Source organism: Colobus angolensis, unplaced genomic scaffold (genome assembly GCF_000951035.1).
Source record: "Colobus angolensis palliatus isolate OR3802 unplaced genomic scaffold, Cang.pa_1.0 Scaffold25, whole genome shotgun sequence".
Taxonomy (NCBI): domain Eukaryota; kingdom Metazoa; phylum Chordata; class Mammalia; order Primates; family Cercopithecidae; genus Colobus; species Colobus angolensis.
In genome coordinates, this window is record NW_012115710.1 from 1 (window position 1) to 6,240 (window position 6,240).

Consider the following 6,240-nt stretch of genomic DNA (forward strand, 5'->3'; position numbering starts at 1 on the left):
AACAGAAAGCGCTTCCCTCTAGAGAGTCACATCATGAGATCTTCTTGCTCCAGCACTGTGGGTTTTTTGTTGGAATCTTCCTTCACCGGGTTAAATGGACACAAAAATAAAAATGCATGTATTGGCCCTGTTGGCATGTTTTCTGGAAGCCAGAACATAAACCCATAAAAGGACCATCTCCAGTTTCTTGCTTCAAAGAATCAGCAGGTTAGCCTTGTTCATCAAGGGACAATCCTCCTGAGTTTCATCTCTAGAAAGAAAAAGCAACACCCAATACACATACCTTGTCGTCAACCAAGAGAATTGAGCTGGATTTCTAGAGAATAGCAATGGATTTTGAGCCAAGTGTTCACTTGAGTTCCAGGACAGGGACACACAGTCACGAAGGGAGCATCAAAATGGAATCTACGATGTTCAAGAACATACATTGTCTCACACACAATCATCCTGCAGGGTAGACCACAGGTTAGGCCGTAGAAACTCCTCAATACAGTTTGAACCTAAATACACAAGTACATGTGTGGCACGGTGGCTCACACCTCTAATCTCAGCACTTTAGGAGGCCACGACAGGAGGATCACCTGAGCTCAAGAGTTTGAGACCAGCCCCGGCAACATGGTGTAACCCCATGTGTACAAAAACTACAAAAGTGAGCTAGGTGTGGTGGTGCATGCCTGTGGACACTAATTCAGCAGGATTAGCTGGGAGGTGAGCCAAGATGGCACAACTGCACTCCAGACTGGGTGACACAGCCAGACCTTATCTCATAAACAAACCAACAAACAGAAAACACACACACACACATACAAGCAAAAAAATGCACAAAGTGATAGAATAGTATTCTGCGTGTGTAGAAGAGTATTTTGTGTGTATATGACATTATACATATGATAAGAATGTATGATGGTCGGGCGCAGTGGCTCACGGCAATAATCCCAGCACTTTGGGAGGCCAAGGTGGGTGGATCACCAGAGGTCGGGAGTCTGAGACCAGCCTGGCCAACACAGAGACGCCCGGCTCTACTAAAAATACAAACTTAGCTGGGCGTGGTGGCAAGTGCCTGTAATCCCAGCTCTTCAGGAGGCTGAGCCAGGAGAATTGCTTGAACCCAGGAGGCGGAGATTGTAGTGAACCGAGATCACGTCATTACACCCCAGCCTAGGCCAGAGGAGCGAAACTCTCTCTCAAAAAAAGAAAAAAAAAAAAAATGAAGACTATATATTTTCATACACACAAACATCCTCCAGGATAGACCACAGTTTAGGCCATAAAAGCTCCTCGATAACATTTGGATAGAAAAATAGAAGTACAGTGGGTCACGGCGGCTCCTACCTCTCACCCCAGCACTTGCCAAGTCGGGAGGATCACTTGAGCTCAGGAGCACAGGAGTCCAGCCTGGGAAACACGGTAAACCCTGTGTGTACAAAAAATACAAAAGTTAGTCAGGTGTGGTGGTACACGCCTGTATTCAGCTCTTTAGGAGGCTGAGGTGGGAGGTGGAGGTTGCAGGGAGCCGGATCGCACCACTGCACTCCAGCATGGGCAACACAGCCAGATGTTGTCTCAAAACAAAACAAAACAAAACAACAAACCCCCAAAATCCCCAAAATGCACACAAACAAAAAATCCCCAAAGTGACATGAGTATTCTCCGTGTATAGAAGAGTATTTTCTGTGTATATGATTATATGATCAATATCAGACAATATAATATAATGTATATTACATCGTTTTGAGGTCCAGTATCAAAAAAAGAAAGGTCTCTATGTTGTTTGTTCACAGGAAGAATAATTCCTACACAGAACAGCATTGAAAACACTGGAATGACAGAGATTCCCATGTCCCCTGAACAAAGTGACATCCAAATTAATCATGGGTCCCATATTTAAAATTAGGAAATACGGGCTGGGCGTGTTGGCTCACACCTAAAATCCCAGCTCTCTGGGAGGCCGAGGCAGGTAGATCACCTGAGATCAGGAGCTTGAGACCAGCCCGACCAACATGGTGAAAACCTGTCTCTACCAAACGCAAAAACTGAGCTGGGTGTGCTGGCGCACACCTGTAATCACAGCTACTTTGGAGGGTGAGGCAGGAGAATCATGTGAACCTTGGAGGCAGAGGTGGCAGTGAGCCAAGATCACACCATTGCACTTCAGCCAGGGCAACAAACTGAGACTCTGTCAAACAAACAAACAAACAAAAAGTCTAAACAAGGTGTGATCAGTGCATGGTATAGTATGGAAATCAAAGGAGCCTCCCACCCCAGCATCTGCAGTAGCTGGGACTCTGTGCCCCACATTGCCTGGACATGTCAACTATCTTTGAAATGGGTCAGCAGCAGAACGTGGCTCACACCTGTGGAATCGCTTGAGCTCAGGAGTTTGGACCTTCCTGAGCAACAGAGACCACATCTGGATGAAAAATTAAACACTTAGCCAAGTGTGGTGGCACATCCCATGTAGTCCCAACTATGTGGGAGGCTGAGTCAAGAGGACCACTTGAGGATGGGTGAGGTGGTTCACGCCTGTAATCCCAGCACTTTGGGACGCCGAGGGGGCGGATCACCTGAGGTCAGGAGCTGAAACCAGCCTGGCCAACGTGGTGAAACGTTGTCTCTTCTAAAAATACAAAAACTAGGCCAGACGTCATGGCTCATACCTGTCATTCTACCACTTTGGGAGGCCGAGGTAGGTGGCTCACTCTGCAAATGTATTACCAAGATCAGCGTTGCTTTTCTCAAAGCGTAACGCTCTAAAGGGAAGCGGTTCCTACTTTTTTAGCCAACAGAAAGCGCTTCCCTCTAGAGAGTCACATCATGAGATCTTCTTGCTCCAGCACTGTGGGTTTTTTGTTGGAATCTTCCTTCACCGGGTTAAAATGGACACAAAAATAAAAATGCATGTATTGGCCCTGTTGGCATGTTTTCTGGAATCCAGAGCATAAACCCCTAAAAGGACCACCTCCAGTTTCTTGCTTAAAAGAATCAGCAGGTTAGCCTTATTCATCAAGGGACAATCCTTCGTCTCTAGAAAGAAAAAGCAATGCCCAATACACATACCTTATCTTTAACCAAGAGAATTGAGCTGGATTTCTAGAGAACAGCAATGGATTTTGAGCCAAGTGTTCACTTGAGTTCCAGGACAGGGACACACAGTCACAAATGGAGCATCCAAAATGGAATCTACGATGTTCAAGAACATACATTGTCTCACACACAAACATCCTGCAGGGTAGACCACAGGTTAGGCTGTAAAAACTCCTCAATACAGTTTGAACCTAAATACACCAGTACAAGTGTGGCATCATGACTCACACCTCTAATCACAGCACTTTAGGAGGCCACGACGGGAGGATCACCTGAGCTCAGGAGTTTGAGACCATCCCCGGCAACAGGGTGTAACCCCATGTGTACAAAAACTACAACAGTGAGCCAGGTGTGGTGGTGCATCCCTGTTGACACTAATTCAGCAGGAATAGGTGGGAAGCGGAGGTTGCAGTGAGCTGAGATCGCACAACTGCACTCCAGACTGGGTGACCTTATCACAAACAAACTAACAAACATACAGAAAACACACACACACATACAAACAAAAAATATCCAAAGTGATAGAAGAGTATTCTGTGTGTGTAGAAGAGTATTTTGTGTGTATATGATAATATATATAAGAATATATGATGGTCGGGCGCAGTGGCTCACGGCTGTAATCCCAGCACTTTCGGAGGCTGAGGTAGGCGGCTCACATGAGGTCAGGAGTTTGAGACCAGTCTGGCCAACATGGTGAAACTCTTCTACTAAAAAAAAAATCCAAAAGGTAGCTGGGCATGGTGGTGTGTTTCCATAACTCCAGCTACTCGGGAGGCTGAGGCAGAATTGCTTTAACCTGGGAGGCGAAGGTTGTAGTGAGCCGAGAACACGCCACTGCACTACACCCTAGGCAACAGCGAGACTTCGTCTCAAAAATTAAAATAAAAAAAGAATAATAAAGAAAACTACAAATATTAGCTGGGTGTGGTGTTGAGCGCCTGTAATCCCAGCTACTCAGAAAACTGAGGCAGGAGAATCACTTGAGCCCGGGGGGCGGAGCTTGCAGTTAGTGGAATTCCTGCCATTTCACTCCAGCCTGGGTCACAGAGCAAGACTCTGCCCCAAAGAAGAGGACCATCTGAACCCAAGAGATCTAGGTTGGAAGTGCCACCGCACTCTAGCCTGGGCAACAGACATCCTGTTGTAGAAAACAAAAACAAAAAGAGAACACCACCATCGGCCAAGTCTGATGATAAGCGTGCTCTGCAAATGTATTACCAAGATCACCATCAATTTAAACGTTGGTCACCCCTACTTGTGTGTTTCTGCTCAAAGAGTAACCCTCTGAAAGGATGCACATTCTTTGCTTTCAGACAACAGAACGTGCTTCCCTCTAGAGGGTCACAGCACGAGATCTTCTTGCTTCAGCACCATGGACATGGTGTTGGAATCCTCCCTGGCCTGGTTAAAACAGACACAAAAATAAAGATACATTTATGTGTCCTGTTGGTGTGTTTCCTGAATCCAAAACATAAACCCCTAACAGGATCATCTCCAGGTCCCATGCCTCAAAGGCTCAGCAGTTAGCCTTGTTCATCAAGAGGAAAGTCTCCTAAGTTTTTTCTCCAGAAAGAAAAATCAGTGCCGAGTAGACACACCTTATCTTTAACCAAGATAACTGGGCTAAATTTCTAAAGAGCAATGGATTTTAAGCCAAGTGTTCACTTGAGTTCCTATACAGGAACACAGAGTCCCGATGGGAGCATCCTAAATGGAATCTAAGATGTCGAAGAATATACATGGTCACACACACAAACATTCCCCAGGATAGACCACAGGCTATGCTGTAAAAGCACCTCAATAAAATTTAAGCAGAAACACACAAGTAGGGGTGAGACATGGTGGCTCACACTACTAGTCGCACTTTAGGAGGCTGAGGTGGGAGGATCACTGGAGCTCAGGAGTTCAAGACCAGCCTGGACAACACAGTGAAACCTCATCCATACAAAAAATACAAAAGTTCGCCAGATATGGTGGTGCGTGCCTGTAGACAGGTATTCAGAAGGCTAAGGTGGGACGGGGAGGTTGCAGTGAGCCAAGATCGCACCACTGCACTACAGCCTGGGCAACAGAGTGAGACTCTGTCTCAACAATCAATCAATAATAAAAATGCAAAAATCAGCCAGGTGTGCTCCCACATACCTATACCCCTGCTCGGGAGGCTGAGGCAGGAGAATCACTTCAACCCAGCAGGCAGAGGTGGCAGTGAGCCAAGGTCCTGCCACTGCACTCCAGCTAGGGTCACAGAGTGAGACTCTGTCCGAAAAAGAGGGACAGATGCTCTGGATTCAGGAAACACACCAACAGGACACATAAATGCACCTTTATTTTTGTCAGTTTTAACCAGGCCAGGGGAGATTCCAACACCATGTCCATGGTGCTGAAGCAAGAAGATCTCGTGCTGTGACCCTCTAGAGGGAAGCACGTTCTGTGGTCTGAAAGCAAAGAACGTGCATCCTTTCAGAGGGTTGCTCTTTGAGAAGAGCAACGTTTAAATTGATGTTGATCTTGGTAATGCATGTGCAGAGCATGCAAACTTGAGCCCAAGAGATCTAGGCTGGAAGTGCCACTGCACTCAAGCCTGGGCAACAGACATCCTGTCTTAGAAAAAACAAAACTCCAACATCATCCATGTCTGATGATAAGCATGCCCTCCAAACGTATTACCAAGATCAGCATCAACTTCAACGGTGCTTTTCTCAAAGAGTCACCCTCTGAAAGGAAGCACTTCATTTCACAAAACAGAAAGTGCTTCTTACCTCCAGTTGGTCATATCATGAGATCTTGCTCTAGTACCATGGATTTTTTGTTGTAATTTTCCTTGACCAGGTTAAAGTGGACACGAAAATAAAGATGCATTTATTGGCCCTGTTTGCATGTTTCCTGGAATCCAGAATATAAACCCCTAAAAGGACCATCTCCAGTTCCTTGCTAAAGAATCAGCAGGTTAGCCTTGTTCATCAAGGGACAATCCTCCTGAATTTTTGTCTCTGGAAAGAAAAAGCAATGCTTACTACACATACCTTATATTTAACCAAGAGAATTGGGCAGGATTTACAGAGAACAGCAATGGATTTGGAACCACGTGTTCACCTGAATTCTAGTACAGGGACACACAGTCCCGACGGGAGCATCCAAAATTGGGTCTACGATGTT